This window comes from Aulonocara stuartgranti, assembly GCF_965226115.1.
Source record: "Aulonocara stuartgranti genome assembly, chromosome: 22".
Lineage (NCBI taxonomy): Eukaryota > Metazoa > Chordata > Actinopteri > Cichliformes > Cichlidae > Aulonocara > Aulonocara stuartgranti.
In genome coordinates, this window is record NC_138957.1 from 37,864,217 (window position 1) to 37,881,852 (window position 17,636).

A 17,636-nucleotide genomic window follows, 5' to 3' on the forward strand; every position below is an offset into this window, starting at 1 on the left:
GAGGTTACCACGTAGGACGGCGTAGATATGAAAACGCCTTGTTCATATCTGACAGTGTTGAATATTCATATTAACTCTCAGCAGGCGGGTCATGTTTTAATCATAGATTAACCTTAACCTTAGATTAACGTGCATGTGGTTACCCAGCTGGAGGAAGCGGGAGCACCCAGCCCACCTTTACCTGCCCATGCAGGTGTGGTCCACCGAGAGGCTCACGTTTGAACCCAGTGGCCTTTTCTCTGACTTTGTGTCGTCACTGTGGTGAGCGTCTTCATTTGTCTAATAGCTGCATGATTATAACAACAGCGCTGCTCGATGAGTCTCCTTTTGTCTCCGATGAAGGCACGTCAGCTGTAAGCTCGCTCACTGTTACCACCATCAACACACTTATTTCACCAGCCGGGCCAGATTACAGGATCTGACTGCCGGTCTCATCAAACAGGAAATAATTCAGAGGCTCAGTGTCCAGAGGAGTGTGTGTGTGTTCCTGTCTAGCTATCTTTGTGAGGACCGAAATCTGCATTCTCCTATCTTTGTGAGAACCAACAGTAGCTTGTGAGGACACACAACCCGGTCCTCACAAATTTGAAGGCATTTAAAGGCCTTTTTGAGGCTCAAAATGTGGGTTACAATTAGGTTATGGTTCGGTTTAGGGTCAGGGTTAGGCATTCATTTTTGATGGTTAGGGTAAGGGGCTAGGGAAAGCATTATGTCAATGAAGGTCCTCACTAAGATAGCTGAACGGGGTTGTGTGTGTGTGTGTGTGTACTTCCTCTAATTAGCTCTGCCTGTAAATATTTCATGTCCGACAGCGGAGCAGCAGAGGATGCTACAACAACTTGTTAACACGTCTCGTCTCCGTCTGCTCAACAAACCTCGGCTCGTTTCCGCTCGGCTCCTCCCTGTGGACGTTCCTCTGACACCTACGTCCCTCAAAAGCTTTTCATTCCTCTGACTTTACAAGGGGCAAACACGGAGGCAGCGGGCCACCTCGTCATACGAAGCAACACGACGGAAAAAACACAGAACGACAGCACAACGTAGTCTGCACCTGCTCTTCTTTTTCCAGATCTTATTTTGGGACGTTTTCCTGGAGAAGCAGGCGTCTCGTGTCGTTTTTTTTACACGCTGTTCATGGTGATCATTTTGTGTCTGTTTTGGTAGATGCCACCTGTGCTTCAGAAAGTGCACATCAGAAGTCATGTGACAGGTTTATCAGCCAGAGCTGTTCACCTGTTCAGCCTGAACATGTTTAAAGAGCATGCTGTGTGTAAAATATCACCACTGCATGTCAGCAGACTGCAGTCCTGTTTTCTTACTCCTCTCACTTTAAGTTTATAATTCTGCTGTGGGACTGCAGCTGAAGGCTGTCTGTTTGCAGTTTACCTCAGCTCAGTTTTACTCTGGATGTAAAACTCAGTGAAACGAGGTCGATGAGTTGATGAGTCAGTGTTGCTCAGTTCCTGAACTTTTTTGTTAATATCACTGCATTTTTAGCTGCTGTTGAAGATCAATTTGCCTCGGTTAGCTGCTGTTAGCTTTTGTTAGCTGCTGTGAGCCTCTGTTAGCTGCCATTAGCCTATTTTAGCAGCTGTTAGATTTTGTTAGCTGCTCTTAGCTTTTGTTAGCTCCTGTTAGCCGACATTAGTGAAACTGTGTTTGAAGTGGATCTCACGGTGTTGGATATTGTTAGCTTGTAACGTTCACTCAGTGTGAGAACGTAATCAAAAGCGTGATTTCCGAGCCAAACATTAGCTGGCACAATGTTGCCGTACAACCAGATGTTGTTATTTAGCCAGCTCTTCTCAGCTGTGCAGAGATGGGAAGGTCACATGTTTAATCTGCTAATAACAAGTACTTACAACTATATCAAGGATAAATGAGTATGTTTGTGCGCGTGAATGTTTAAGTGCTGACTTTAGTTCAGTACATGAGGCTTGAGGTGAGGAGGACGAGGAGGAGGTGAGAGTGGAGAGACCGCTGTGGTGGAAGAAGCAATGATGAAAATATACATGTGCAAATGTAACTAGTCTTATATATTGTGAGAGAGTTAACTGTGATATTTGGGAGTTATAAGGCGTTCCTTTGTTGTCGTCTTCAGTTTTCAGGCTGTTTGGTTAAATGTATGAAACTGCTGATGGTGTCTGTAGCTAATGAAACACATTAGTCAATGAACAGATGTTTCAAAAGTCCCCGGCGACTGAGCCCAGCGGGAGCTTAACTTATTATCTGACAAATAATATGTTATGTTATTAAGTCTGCAAGTGACCATCCAAGGTGGAGGTGGTCATTGTGCTTATTATTGTGTTCACTTTACATCTGTGCATGTGTGTGTGTTCCTCAGCCTCTCTCGTACGTCCTGTTGGTCACCCTGGGTTCACTGCTCTAAAAACATTTAGTGACTCGAGCTGTGGGAGCTCGCTGTCTGCAGCTTCCTGTCACAGAGAATCCACACTGACACATGGAGAGTCTATTATGAAATACTACATGACAGTCTTTAAATATGGCTCCCGGGGCTCCTGTGGCCTGGAAGGCTCACCCACACCCACATCTGTCCCACGAGGGAGTAACAAGAAAATAAAGTTTATGGAAGTTTCAGTCTTGATCTGTTCTCAGCAGCACTGTCGTCAGTTTATTGTTATTAAAAGTGAAAGTGACATCACCTCAGAGCCCATGACAGCGAGTGCAGAAGCACCAGATTCAGTTCCTCACCTTCCTGCTGTCACTGATTCCTCCCTCATTCAGCTTACCTACATGAGGAATGAGGAGGAGGAAAGGAAGGTGTTCCTCAGGTGTTCAAAGCCTCGCTGGGCTGCGTTTCCTCTTTTATTTTCCTAAATTTCCTTTTTCCATTCATCTCTGAACCTTTGATGGTCTTTGCTGACATTTCACTCTGCGTCTAACACACCCAGCATCGCTGCAGATTCATCGAGACCGCCAAAACTGGAGGAAATAAGAGCAATCCAAACCTCAGCTCAACAAACAGGAACCTCATTGGCTGAGCGAGACAGACAAATGTAGATAAATGATGACATCATCGAGTCCGGGATATGTCGCTGTCGCCATGTTTGTGTTTGGAAAGTGGATGTGAGGGCGGACCCTGCTGCGTGCTCACGGTTGCTATCTGTAATAAAGTGATGTCATCTTTTATTCCGTACGAGTCAAAACGACTGTGTTGGCAAAGTCCTCGGGAAAGTGTATAAAACAGGAAGTGTTCTTGTAGCGACAGATATCCCCCCCTGCTGGCCAAAGAAAACAGGTTTGATGCATCAGCAGTGTCCATCTTTTATATACAGCTGTCACTGTGTCCATCTTTTATATACAGCTGTCACTGTGTCCATCTTTTATATACAGCTGTCACTGTGTCCATCTTTTATATACAGCTGTCACTGTGTCCATCTTTCATATACAGCTGTCACTGTGTCCATCTTTTATATACAGCTGTCACTGTGTCCATCTTTCATATACAGCTGTCACTGTGTCCATCTTTCATATACAGCTGTCACTGTGTCCATCTTTCATATACAGCTGTCACTGTGTCCATCTTTTATATACAGCTGTCACTGTGTCCATCTTTCATATACAGCTGTCACTGTGTCCATCTTTTATATACAGCTGTCACTGTGTCCATCTTTCATATACAGCTGTCACTGTGTCCATCTTTCATATACAGCTGTCACTGTGTCCATCTTTTATATACAGCTGTCACTGTGTCCATCTTTCATATACAGCTGTCACTGTGTCCATCTTTCATATACAGCTGTCACTGTGTCCATCTTTCATATACAGCTGTCACTGTGTCCATCTTTCATATACAGCATCATATTTCCCTGGCAGGCTGCAGATTCTCATCTTTGTGTGTTAGTTCTGCACACCTGCAGCTCCTGGTGTGTGCACGCGCCTGCTATCAACACATCGAAGGACTCCATAAAACCAGCCTTTCTTGACACCCAGCAGTAACCAGACAGGGTGAGTCAGGGTTTCTGAAACACGTAAAGAGTGATATCTTCATGTTTGAACTTTCCTGTGACACAGTTCTCTAAACACAGATGGATTTGTGTGTTATTATCAGTCACATCAGCTGTGGAAAAGTGCGCAGCTGAACCCCACACGCAGCTGAAAATTCAAGTTGCCGGTTTGTCAGCAAACCAATAAGCTCTGCACATCCCTCAGCGCTGGCCGCCAGTCACTTCCACACTGTGTTGCCAAGGAAACAAAGCAGTGCAGGAGGAGGAGGAGGCTCAGAGGACCACAGCTTCCTGACAGCAGAGTGGAAGTTGAGATGCAGCGTCACACTAACATTTCCCTTCCTACCCAAGTGTTCAAAGTTCAGGCCATTACCTCCAGGGTCATCATCAGAGGGAGCAGGAATCGAGGTGTTGGAGGGGAAGGAAGGAAAGAGACAAGGAGACCGGAGCGGGGTCAGATGAATGGAACGAGCAAAAAGAAGGAAGGAAGCCTCACGGGCAGATAAACAGACGCTCTGACAGTGACGGAGAGCAGCGCTGACACGCGCAGACAGAAGGTTGGAGCCGTCCGCCTCCTGCCGCAGAGACGGGATGATCCTGACGTGCTTCAATTTAAGCAGCGGCCTGATTAATGCCCCGCCCGCTCGCTGGCCTTTTTTACCATTCCAGCCCATCCCAGTGACAGGCCGGCAGAGGTCAGACAGACCCGAGGGCAGAAGGAGGCAAACTGTCAATCACTTCATCATCGGTGGGTTAAAAAAGGAAGATGGGAGCTGAGAAAGAGTGATGACACTCCTGCAGGGGCGCTGGAGGCAGAGCGGAGCGACGGAGGGGGAGACGATGATGCATGCTGATGTGTCGTCTTATTTAACCTTACATTAATTCAATATTTATTTGGGGATTTATAAATGTATAATAGACACTAAATCAATATTTATGAGACGGCTAATGAATCTGCCAAGACACAATCAGCATTTTAATGCTACAGTCTGCAGCGAGTCACACACACACGGAGGGAAGCGTGAGTGTAGATGAAGGTGGCAGCAGAGCAGCTTCTCCTGGAGGATCCACACTTCATCCCACGCCACGGGACACGTTTTACCCACCAACCACGGGCCGGTGTCCTGCAGGTTTTACATGTGTGCTTGATCCAACACAGAGATTACCTCCTCAACATGCCCTGAAGTTCTCCAGAGGCCTGGTAATGAACGAATCATCTGATTCAGGTGTGCTGACCCAGGGGGAGATCTAAAACCTGCAGGACACCGGCCCTCGAGGCCTGGAGTTGGACACCCCTGATCTAAGAGATCTCCCCGGGGGAGGGAGGCGGTCTCTCAGGAACCAGCCGATGCTCCGACATTTTTCCCCTAGATGGAGCAGCAGCTGTGAGCCAAGCTCCTTCCATGTTCCTGAGCTCCGTGTGTCCCTCTGCCACGCTGAGCCCTGCTCACGAACATCAGGACGCTGACATCAGTCTGATGGACCGCTCACTCAGAGCTTCACTCAAGCAGGAAGTCCCATCACGTGTGTGAATCACACTCACCGCGCGGTGACACACGCACTGTGCTTTGTGCCTTACACGGCTGACCACACAGCTGACCACACAGCTGATCACACCTGTGCTGTCTCAGATGTTTCCTTTGTTGTGTTTCATTGTGACGCACGTCTCGGTGTATCACTGACTCCTGATCAGTGCTGCTGACACACATCAGGAGACTAAAGTTCCAGGTAACTTTCTGTAAATAACATGTACAGCAGTCTGTTAATGTCGGACAGTCTCGGTCGTTGTGTCCTTGGGCGACACACTCCACCCGTTGCCTACTGGTGGTGGTCAGAGGGCCCGGTGGCGCCAGTGTCACCAGTGTGTGAATGTGTGGATGACTGGATGTGTAAAGCGCTTTTGGGTCATTAGTGACTGAGTAAAGCGCTGTACAAATACAGGCCATTTACCAATGTTCCTTGTTATACATCAAAAGCATAAATCTTGTCATCAGCATCAGTCAGGAAGTTAACGGCCGTTTCATCGGACAAAGCTGTTATTCCAGAGTCACTCTGCTATGTTAGGACACGCCAGGATCCACAGCACGCCTCCAAATCAAGAAACGGCAACAACGCTTCTTTAAGAATCATTTCTCATCAGCTTTGTTCGGCTTTTCAGTCCAAGCGTCATCAGCAAAACAAATAAAAGCAGCTTGCTGTCGCACGCAGTCACCAGCGAGCGCGTTGGCAGACGGATCATCTGGATTCCTGCTGGAATTTAAAAGAAGCCTGGTGTTGTTGTGCAGGAAGCTGAGCATATGCTCGAGTTGGTCTGATCACAGAGGATACAGTAACAGGATTCAGTGACTGATCAGGACCAGAGGCCAGTTTTCCTTCTGTGCATTAAACCAGAACGATCATCAGGTGGGCGTCTCACTGTTTCAACTTTAAACCCTTATTTTCATGTCAAATTTCATACGCTGTGTACAAATGTGATGCATCAACAAATGACCCACTGGGCTGTCAGTTAATGCCAGTATGAGTCCAGTCCACACACGCTAACGTGCTCCAGAGGACACCAACACCACAAATACTCCAAACATGAAGCTTGACATTAGTCGGGGGGGAGGATCTGTGAACACGGAGGTCTGTGGGGACGCGTCTCAGAGCCGGCCTCAGTCTGTGGAAACGTTAGAATACAAGTTCTCTCTGATTTATTGGAAAAGTGCTGTGACTGAACATCACAGAACTCGTAATGCGACAAAGTCAAATGCAGGAACGCTGCAACAATAACAAAGCTGCTGTCAGAGACAGAAGATGCTGCGCTAATGAGCCGAGAGCGCGTCGTGATGGAAATCCCCAGATTTTCAAAGCCTGAACCAACAGATCTAAAAATAACCCCCATCTGCCGGCGCGCTCCGGCCGCGGCCGTGTGAAACCTGTCGGTATTTCCTGCGTTTCATCTCCACGCGCGCAGCTCTCTGTTGGCGTAAGCCTGCAGAGGAGCTGAAGTCACAGAGGATGTTGAACCTCGTAGGTGTGAACGATCCCACAGGACACCGAGCTTCTGTTCATCCTCCTCCTCATCTTCCTCCTCGCTCTCATCCGTCTGTGCCGCTTTAGTCTGTCTCTGCCTTTTATCCTTTCTTTGCTGCAGTGGTGGAAGGTTACCAAGTGCATCCATCCAAGTCTGTGCCAGCCTGGGAATCACTTCCAGCTCAGTGTGACGCTGCTCATTTGTGTTCTGTGGTGTTATTGAGCCTGACCAGCACACAGTTAGCGTCACCTCGTTCCTGCTGATCCAAGAAATCAGAGTTATTATTTCTGCACGGCTGCATCCACCTGTTGGAAAGAGTAAGCAGGATGCTTCCTGTGCAACCCAGGAACTGGCCAGATGTTTCATCACATCTGACATCAGAGCGGCACTTCCTGTGTCGATGCGCGTTCTCTGCATTCGACCCACGTCCTGGGAAGAGTGAGCGGTCAGCGTGCAGCAGCTTCAGATGTCACTGTGAGGACACAGACTCACCTGACCGACACCTGCGTCCCTCAAACAGCCTGGAATACACACTGATGTTCAGCAGGAAACAGAAAGCAGGCTGTGCGCTTCACGGTTTAACCTTCTGATCGCACCTTTACTGTCGTTGCTCTAAAATGAAGGAACCTGCTCACTGCCTTTAAATACCAGCCGGTTTCCTGAGTGGCTGTGGGGTCGCCCGCCCGGTGCTGTCCTGCAGGATGCTGCAGGGGTGGAGATTATGGGCCGGTATCGGGCTTCAGGCATCACTCTTTTGTATCTATAGTTATTTAAAAAGAGAAGAAGAAGCCTCTTCATGGAGGATTTGTGAAACCACGCACGCTTGACTTCAAACCGCTGCTCGTTGGCGGCGCGTCTTCAGAGAGTACAGCACAAACAGCTGTTATGCTGCTAACGCCGGCTTTGTTCAAAGCTCCGTCGCACTGAGCGCCATCTTCACCTTCTCTATGTTGTTTGCGTCCATATCTGCGCTGCATCGCTCTCGGCTCTCTCCTGTCGTCCTCCCCGTCGCTCTCCCTCCGGCCGCCACATTGCATTGTGAAGGTCAGGCGTCGACTCTGGAGCTCTCCCCGCTCGTCCCTCTCTCTCCATCGGGGCAGATTACGTAAGAGTTTAATTCTGAGGTGAAACCCACTCATGAGCTCTGCTCCACAGTGACGTGCTGTGTGAACCTATCCACTGAAGAGACAAAAGCACCAGCATTACTCACTGTGTTTCAGTCACAGGCTGCAGATTTTCAGGACCAAACGTGGATTAAGAGCGTCACTCTTTCCTCCAGGCGGAGCAGCAGGAAGAAGCAGATGTTTCAGATGATGCAGTAAAACCAGAGCGCTCCACCGGCGTCAGTCAGCTGCAGTTCGAGGCCTTCAGCAGATACAACAGCACGGCCTCCCGTGTGTTTGCAGGAAACCGGCCTGGTGGTGAGGTCATGTGACTTCCTGACGGTCCTCCAGTCTAAATGACTGCACAGGCGGTTTGCCCCGCCCCTCTGAAACCATCCACTGCGGTGTACGAGCAGCACGAGGTGGTTAGCCTCAGTCTCTGAATGATTCTAACAGGAAACACGTTTTAATGTCAGGAGCACACACGTGTCAGTCAAGCAACCTTAAAAGAAACGAGACATGAACAAGCTGAACTTTCCAGGAACTCCTTGAGAAACTTCCAGGAATCCAGACTGTGACCTTTCTAACCTTCAGCTTAAACGACGATGACGAGCCGCACGCTGCTGATGAAGCCTCGCAGCAGAGCCTCCGTCCTGCCTGATGGAGGTGGAGGAGACTCCGGCTGTGTTAGCGTTTGCTATCAGGCGTTTGATGATGTCATTACAATAATTACTGCTGCAGGAGGACAACGCTAGAAAAGAGCAGGGTCTGCTGTGAAAGCTCGTCTCTGCTCATATTAAACTTAACGTCCATTTCATGTCTTTCCACCGTCTCCTCTTTTCATCCTTTTATAATCCTCACTGTTTCTCTTCCTCCTCACCCCCTCCCTCCTCTCTCACACCTTTCCCTCCCATATTGACACCAGATTCACCCTCTCTCCCTCGTCTCCTGGGCTCCGTCCCGTCCATCCTCCCATCGTTTCCCTCCTCTATATTTGCTGACAGTGGACTTTATTTTCCCCGCTGGCTCGCCTCCGGAGCTTTCGCCCTGCCGGTCGGCCTCTCCCAGGTGCAAAGGGGTCGAGCTGTCACCTTCACACTGCTGCAGCAGCATCCATCTCTCTATCATCCATCTGTCCTTTGTTTCTTTGTGTTGCTCTGTATGCCAAACCGTGTAGGAGACATAAGGAACAGCAGCGTGAGCAAAAAGCACCACCACATATTTACTTTCTGTGGTTAATAAACTGCAAGCTGCACGTTTGATGTTAGTGGCGCTCTAATGTGACCTCTCTGAGGTCATGTGACTCAAGACCTGCAAACTGCACATTTCAACAGTGCAGAGATGACCCAGGTGCACAACATCTTTTTTACAGGACACGATACGTTTTCTTCTTCTCTGTGCCCGTGAGAGTCGAGCACAGGCCACAGGCCGCCTGTTCGATGCTCTTTAGCTCCGTGGGGACGTTTGATTCTGTTTGCAGCTGAAACAAAGATTCGACTGGTGTTTGTGGATTGTCTGCATGTGTTTTCCCTTTAATGAGGACGTTCGTGTACCTGCTGCTGATCACGAAGGCCCCGGGGTTTCGCGGATCCTGCGTCGCATTCAAAAACAAGACGAGAAACAAGTGGAAGAGTAATTTGTTCCCACACAACAGCTGACACGTTCCTAACATGTGCACATCTTTATCTTTGCAGGGGAGAAAAGCCTCGAATTACAGCAGCTTGTCTCGCTGCAGTATTTCGTTCACGTCTCCATCCCTCCACCATCCGTCAGCACCGCCCTGCCTGTCCTGTTTCCTCAGAAATATGTTTCCCCCTCACACGCAGCCTCTTTAAATTACCTCACCATCATTTTAGCGTGACAGCGAGCGAAGTGGCCCCTCCGTCACCTATAACTCCCGCCGCCGGCGTCCACAGGTGAATGCGTGTGGCGTGCTGGGCTCCTCGGGTGGAGGCGGTGGAGTTCTGTTTGTGTTTGACTAGCTTGTGTCTGAGCTCAGTTACAGATCGAGCTCGAGTCTCGGCGAGACAAATGTCAGCAGGTTTATCGGCTTTATTCCGCTTGACATTTAAAGTGAGAGTTTCCAGCGTCTCCTCGGTGCGCTCGCCTCCCGCTGAGGACTGCAGGTTATTGGAGGCGACGTGGGAGAAAGAGTTTACTGTGACCACACGCTGTACTGAATGTGGAGTCAGCGTTTTCTCCTGCAGATCAGCTCTTCATCTGTGCGTGAGGTTTTGCACGAACACACGAGCAAAGGGTGAGGCGTTCGTGTGCACAGTCAGCATCAGCAGCTGGATGCAGTGAGCTGATGATGTTTCACACAGGAGGGTCACAGGGTGATCGGCCAAGATTTGGAGTAAAGACGTGAAGCTGTGATGAGCAGGTTGTGCTTTTGTGAAGGAGCTCGCACATGTTACCACGGTGACCCTCCCAGGCTCCGCCCTGCTCCCTGTCACAGACGCCACAGCTACCCTGATGTAACTTGGAGAGGGTCCATCTGTTTTTGACCATGCTGAGTTTGCAGCAGGAGCTCAGATGAACGCGTCCGTACCGCCTTGCTTCAGTCAATAAGAGGACACAGTGGGTCCAAAACACCTGTGGAAGTGCTCTGACCATTCGAGGGACGGGCCTAGAGCAGGAGGCAACGCTCTGACAGGTACAACAACACGGCCTGATGATGAGGACGAGCGGCAAACTTTACTGAAACTTTAACGTCTGCGGAGACGTTTTCCTCGCCTCCCGACTCGCTGTTTTCCTCGGTCGATACCCCCCACTGCTGCTTCTAAATTATCTGATGAATAATGTGTGCTGAAAGCTTCGAGCCGTCGATAAGTCTGTCGGTGACGGTACCACCAAGACGGATTCCTCTTTCTGTTCTTCGGCTGAGCGATGAGCTTGAGGTAATGAGAGAACGGATCAGAGCCGTCACCTGCCAGGAAACTGAACTCTCCACTGTTCTTCTTCCCATCAGCCCCGACTCACGCTCTCCTTCCTGTCTCAAATCATCTCTCATTCAGCGTCTGCTCAGCCAATGAGGTGTGAGATGAGGAGGAGGCGCTCATACGGCCTTGAGCCGTCCCTGGACTTGCTCGTGTTTATTCATCAGTGCGGGTCCATGTTGGGGTCTTTTAATGCAAATGCACATCTGACTGACTGATGACGCCGCAGCAACGCAGCCTCCCAACCACCCAACCAGTCTAAACCGGAGGAGGCGGAGCCTGTGGACGTACGATGAAACCTGAGTATGATGCAGTGCAGGAAGGGCACGGGACTCGACTCTAAATGTAGTTTCTGACGGCCTGTTTTATTTATTTATGTGATAGATTAAGTTCATTTCTTACCTAATTGTTGCTCATATGTGACTTCCTGGAGTGGGAGGAGCTTCTGTCTGCACAGGCGGCAGCTGAAGCTGAAGCGAGCAGGCTGTTGAAGCTGTAAGGGCGTTTCCTCAGTTTAAAGGCTCTTCATCCTGCCTTCAGTGCTCACGCTGACTAATGGGACCTGCTAATAGACAGCGTCGTGTGACGCTGTCCTCGCCTCGCCTCTGTTTCCACGCTTGACAGGCTGATCCTGAAGCAGAGCCACTGCTGGAAGCTGAACCGTGGTTTTCTTTGAGTTCCTCTCTTTGAATAATCCTCCCCTCAAATCTGACCAGAGAGCAGGATGATACCACCACCATCCAGGAGCCAGATTGGCACCAGCTGAAATTGACCTTTTACAGGTTTTACAGCTTTTCCTGTTGATAATGATGTTAAGTTCATGTTTTCTCGTCTCTTGTATAGCGAGTACAGAGTTGTGTGTATATGTGTTGAGTTCTTTGAATGAGTAAAAATGCTGCCACGCTTACCTCAGCAGCGTTTCTTTAAAATAACAGAGACGTTGAAGCTGCTCTTCTTCCTCTCTGATGCAGATATCTGAGGGATTCTGACAGGAAGTCCAGTTTTACGTGAGGTTGGGTTTGGCCGTATGACGCCCACCATGTAGGATGAAGCTGAGCATCGCATTTACCACGACGGGGTTTTTGTCCATTGTTCGGTCAGCAGTGGAACGAAGCTGACGCTGTCGCCGAAATGTGCGAGAGGCTGCAGGTTTCAGACTCGACTCGATCGAACGCTGAACAAGAAGCGTTTCAGAGGCCGTCTCCTAACAAAGCAGCTGCCTCGTTAGGAGACGGCCTTTGAAACGCTCTGAGAAATAAATCCATGCATTACACAGCCGCCTGTAACTCTGGGCGTCTGAATGAAAAGCTCCTTTTTCCTCTGCTCTCTGTTTCAAAGCTTTGATTAAAACCGAGCCGGCATGCTGACCACCATAGAAAATGTTTACTGAAGTTCTAATTGGAGCTTTGCGCCGGCAAACAGGCTAAAAACAGACGCAGCGTGTCGCCCGGCTCGTCTCCTCGTTTCCTGTCGCTGGATCTGCTGCGCTGCAGAGCGCCACTTTTCAGAAGGACGGCTTTACGTGCAGGAATCAAACCTCCCCGCTGTCGTCTGAAGGCAGAAATGTGCCGCGTGTCAGCGGCTGAATGAGAGGATTACCATGTCATTATAGTGTTTTGAGTCAGCAACACTCTTCATGATGCCACTGCTAAACAAAATCTCCTTATCCCCTGAAGGCAGAGAAAGCTAATATCCTATATTTAGGTGAGCATTAAGGGCCATTACCAGACAAACAGGATGCTTTACAGGGAACGCTCCGCTCCTGTTGGGTGGGGGCCTTGGTTTTCCTCTTTTATTGCATCAGAGAAAAGGTGGAGGAGGCACCGTCCTTCATATCTGGAAGCCTCGCGGCCCGTCAGCGTGAGAGCAGATGTGAGTGTGAGGCAAACAGAACGGCTATTTATATCTAACCACCTGCCCACCATCCACCCCAAGCACCTCCCTCTGAGGCCCTCTGCTGTGTCAAACACCCCCATCGCTGTGGTACATTACGTACACAGGTCTAGCACTGAGCTAACAGTGGCCACAGTGCAGTCTAACCCTTAAGGCGTCGCTGTGATGTCCGAGCAGTGGATGGGGAGGGGGAGGTTTGGATTTCTGAAGATTAAAAGGTGTTTTGTCCAACCTTTTGTGTTTGAAAGCGGCTTCGTGTCGTGGAAGCGGTCCGTCGAGCTAAACGGTCCCGCTGAGCTAAACCTCTGGAGCTGTTTTTAAGGTTTTCTGTTGTCCGGTGAACAAAGAGCACTGGCTGCTGCTGACGTGTGGCGTCGGGCTGTTCTACCACATTAACACCACCTTTCCTAAACAGGCTGATATTTCCCAGCTCCTTTAATTCCTCAACTATTTAATGTGCACTCACAGGCATTTCCCAGTGGAGAACAGGAACTGGAACATCTGCTGAGTCGGCACTAACAGCAGCTTCAGATGAAGCACGCTACAGCAGAAACCGTCTCAAGCCCGACTCATCAGCTTTGGACAGCTGGTCGCGCTTCAGCCAGTCATCGACTCCGTCATTGCTCCGTCTCGGTGTGCACTGCCCCTGTGAGTGCCCGCGCGGTACACGCTGCCTGTGACAGCGCTGCAGATAATCCATGAAACTGTGCTCGCTGAGTGGCTGATGGGTCTGTTACCAGGTGGGTTTATTTCCTGTTATGATGTCACTGGCGGCGAAATTTTGAACCTTACTTTGTGCAGGCGGCACGCTCTCACTCAGGCTGATCACATGACCTGGCACTTCCTGTCTGTCTGCCTCGTTCTGTCCTGTCACCTCTGATCCTCGGCCGCTTTGTGCCGGGCATTCAGACCTCATCTCACACGTCCTCGGGAATATTTGCCAGCGTGTGATTGCCGACGCTCTGACCCTCGCCATCTTCACTCGATGAAGCCGGGCTTTAAAGCCTCGCGCTTTGCTGCACTCGCTGTAAGTCGCCTCGAATGAGTGTCGGCTAAATGCCTCCACAGTGAAATGAGACGGCACTGAAGGCAGCTAATAGAGTTGCGGCTGTGATTAGCCTCCGAGCTGCTGCAGTGAACTGCGGTGGCGGCTCGTACCAGCGGGGTCCCGCTTGGCTCTGGTCGCCGGCTGACATGATAGCACTTCCTGTAGGAAAGATCCTAATTAATTGTTGTCATCATGTGTTTATTTGTGCCTGCGGCTGCTCCTGGTTTCCTGTCTCATCTCACCATCACGTCTCCGTCTGCCCAGTTTACTGTCGCTCACACTGTCGCCTTATATTCCCTCGTTGTTCGTGTCCTTGCTGTTTCCTCCACACTTTCAGCTCCTTTCTTAAACCTTCTGTTCGTCCTGTTCTCCGTCAGATTCTCTCCAGGAGCCGCCATATCAGCTCTACTGGAGCAGCTTTGCATGAGTCACTGTTCAGAATAATCCCCATGTGTCTGACACCAAGTTATTGTCTTTTTTAGCTCCGCCCCCTTCAAGACATTTCACCTTGATTGGTTGCCCTTCCAAACAAACCACTGGAGCAGCAGGTGGGTGGGCTGTGGTGCAGAACCTCCCACGGTGAATCACAGCAGAACCAAAGCGTGGTTCTGACACGCCCCTTCAGCGTGGACGGTTGCCTGTTGTGTGGTTGCACTCTGACAGCCTGCTAAACATCTGTACGCAGTGGTGGGGATGGTTTTTAGCATTTTAAAATCTCTCTCTGCTGTAAAGGAATCATTTATCAGGCGGCCGCAGGAGCTCTACAGTGAAATCATCCTTGTTTAAAATGCTTGCTTGAGCGATGGTGTCTGAGCTCCACCCACCACCACAGCAGGCGTCACAAGGGGAATATCGAAACGACCGGAGGAGGTGAAGCGGCTCAGAGACGCTGCTCACCTCTGTGTACGATTTAGTTGGAGATGCTGAAACAAAGAAAGCCAGCCCGTTGTTTTATTATTAACTAATGTGACCGTCAGTCACACTGAGCTGTGACAGCACAGCGCTGTCTGTGAACTACGACAAACCAGGGTCAGAATGGGAGTCCAGCTGCTCGTGTGTTTCTGGCTCATCCTTGTACAGGATATAAACTGCTCAGAAATGGTGCTGAAGCTGAAGGTGGTCGTGGCTGAAGCTCCTGCGACCAATCCTTTAGTGGCCGGCATGTGCAGATCTTCCCAGCCAATAGAATAAGAAGAAAACACATATACAAACAGAACAGAAACTTTTACAGAAATAAATATTTATATCATGGACGATAGTTAGAAAAACAGAGTACTGTACAGTTATTAATATTATATAATATTATTAATATTAATATTTTATATTGCTGATAAAAATGGCAAACCCAGGTTGTAGTGTGCAGACAAAGCAGGGTACTGGAAGGAGTTAGGAATATTTATAAAAAGTACAGATTGTGTATTTTACCTGTGCATTAAAAAGTGACTCACTTTGACTGTGAGTCACGCAGAGCTGAACATGATTTACTGAGATATAGAAATGAATGTACTGTTGATTACACTGCGGTGGCCCATCATGGCAGCGGTGAAAGGATTTAGGACAGGACCTCCTCAGAACGAGGTCGACATCAGAACGAGGGCATGTGTTTAAAACGTTGTCAGGTTTGATATTTAACATCGGGTTCAGTCTCAGTGTTTCTGGGTCGAGTCTGTAGATGTTTGGCCTGTGAGCAGCTCGGATGGTGCTGATGGTGCTGATGGTGCTGATGCTGCTGGGGAGACAGAACTGAACTCATCAACACAGAGTGTGTGTGTGTGTGTGTGTGTGTGTGTGTGTGTGTGTGTGTGTGTGTGTGTGTGTGTGTTTCCTCCGACTCTGTTTCCTCCGACTCTGTTTCCTCTGACTATTTCCTCCGACTCTGTTTCCTCCGACTCTGTTTCCTCCGACTCTGTTTCCTCCGACTCTGTTTCCTCTGACTGTTTCCTCTGACTCTGTTTCCTCCGACTCTGTTTCCTCTGACTCTGTTTCCTCTGACTCTGTTTCCTCTTTTCCTCTGACTCTGTTTCCTCTGACTCTGTTTCCTCTTTTCCTCCGACTCTGTTTCCTCCGACTCTGTTTCCTCTGACTCTGTTTCCTCTGACTCTGTTTCCTCTTTTCCTCTGACTCTGTTTCCTCCGAATCTGTTTCCTCTGACACTGTTTCCTCCGACTCTGTTTCCTCTGACACTGTTTCCTCCGACTCTGTTTCCTCTTTTCCTCTGACTCTGTTTCCTCCGAATCTGTTTCCTCTGACACTGTTTCCTCCGACTCTGTTTCCTCTGACTCTGTTTCCTCCGACTCTGACTCTGTTTCCTCCGACTCTGTTTCCTCTGACTCTGTTTCCTCCGACTCTGTTTCCTCTTTTCCTCTGACTCTGTTTCCTCCGAATCTGTTTCCTCTGACACTGTTTCCTCCGACTCTGTTTCCTCTGACACTGTTTCCTCCGACTCTGTTTCCTCTGACTGTTTCCTCTGACTCTGTTTCCTCCGACTCTGTTTCCTCTGACACTGTTTCCTCTGACTCTGTTTCCTCCGACTCTGTTTCCTCCGACTCTGTTTCCTCCGACTCTGTTTCTTCTGACACTGTTTCCTCTGACTATTTCCTCTGACTCTGTTTCCTCTGACACTGTTTCCTCTGACTGTTTCCTCCGACTCTGTTTTCTCTGACTCTGTTTCCTCTGACTGTTTCCTCCGACTCTGTTTCCTCTGACACTGATTCTTCTGACTCTGTTTCCTCTGACTGTTTCCTCCGACTCTGTTTCCTCCGACTCTGTTTCCTCCGACTCTGTTTCTTCTGACTCTGTTTCCTCTGACTGTTTCCTCCGACTCTGTTTCCTCCGACTCTGTTTCCTCCGACTCTGTTTCCTCCGACTCTGTTTCCTCCGACTCTGTTTCTTCTGACACTGTTTCCTCTGACTATTTCCTCTGACTCTGTTTCCTCTGACACTGTTTCCTCTGACTGTTTCCTCCGACTCTGTTTTCTCTGACTCTGTTTCCTCCGACTCTGTTTCCTCTGACTGTTTCCTCCGACTCTGTTTCCTCTGACACTGATTCTTCTGACTCTGTTTCCTCTGACTGTTTCCTCCGACTCTGTTTCCTCTGACACTGATTCTTCTGACTCTGTTTCCTCTGACTGTTTCCTCCGACTCTGTTTCCTCCGACTCTGTTTCCTCCGACTCTGTTTCTTCTGACTCTGTTTCCTCTGACTGTTTCCTCTGACTCTGTTTCCTCCGACTCTGTTTCCTCCGACTCTGTTTCCTCTGACTCTGTTTCCTCCGACTCTGTTTCCTCCGACTCTGTTTCTTCTGACACTGTTTCCTCTGACTATTTCCTCTGACTCTGTTTCCTCTGACACTGTTTCCTCTGACTGTTTCCTCCGACTCTGTTTTCTCTGACTCTGTTTCCTCTGACTCTGTTTCCTCTGACTGTTTCCTCCGACTCTGTTTCCTCCGACTCTGTTTCCTCCGACTCTGTTTCTTCTGACTCTGTTTCCTCTGACTGTTTCCTCCGACTCTGTTTCCTCCGACTCTGTTTCCTCCGACTCTGTTTCCTCCGACTCTGTTTCCTCCGACTCTGTTTCTTCTGACACTGTTTCCTCTGACTATTTCCTCTGACTCTGTTTCCTCTGACACTGTTTCCTCTGACTGTTTCCTCCGACTCTGTTTTCTCTGACT

The 17,636-nt window shown here is 49.2% G+C and overlaps 1 pseudogene across 1 annotated transcript in view; it reads left to right on the top strand.

Annotated features, from left to right (window-relative positions):
* Positions 1 to 1,976: 1,976 nt before the first annotated feature.
* LOC309699035 (glutamate receptor ionotropic, kainate 5-like) overlaps positions 1,977 to 17,636 on the top strand; it is a 98,192-nt pseudogene continuing 82,532 nt past the window's right edge. Inside the window, exon 1 of the transcript XR_014280808.1 lies at positions 1,977 to 2,022. The product of XR_014280808.1 is annotated as a glutamate receptor ionotropic, kainate 5-like (transcript). The remainder of the gene's footprint in view (positions 2,023 to 17,636) is intronic.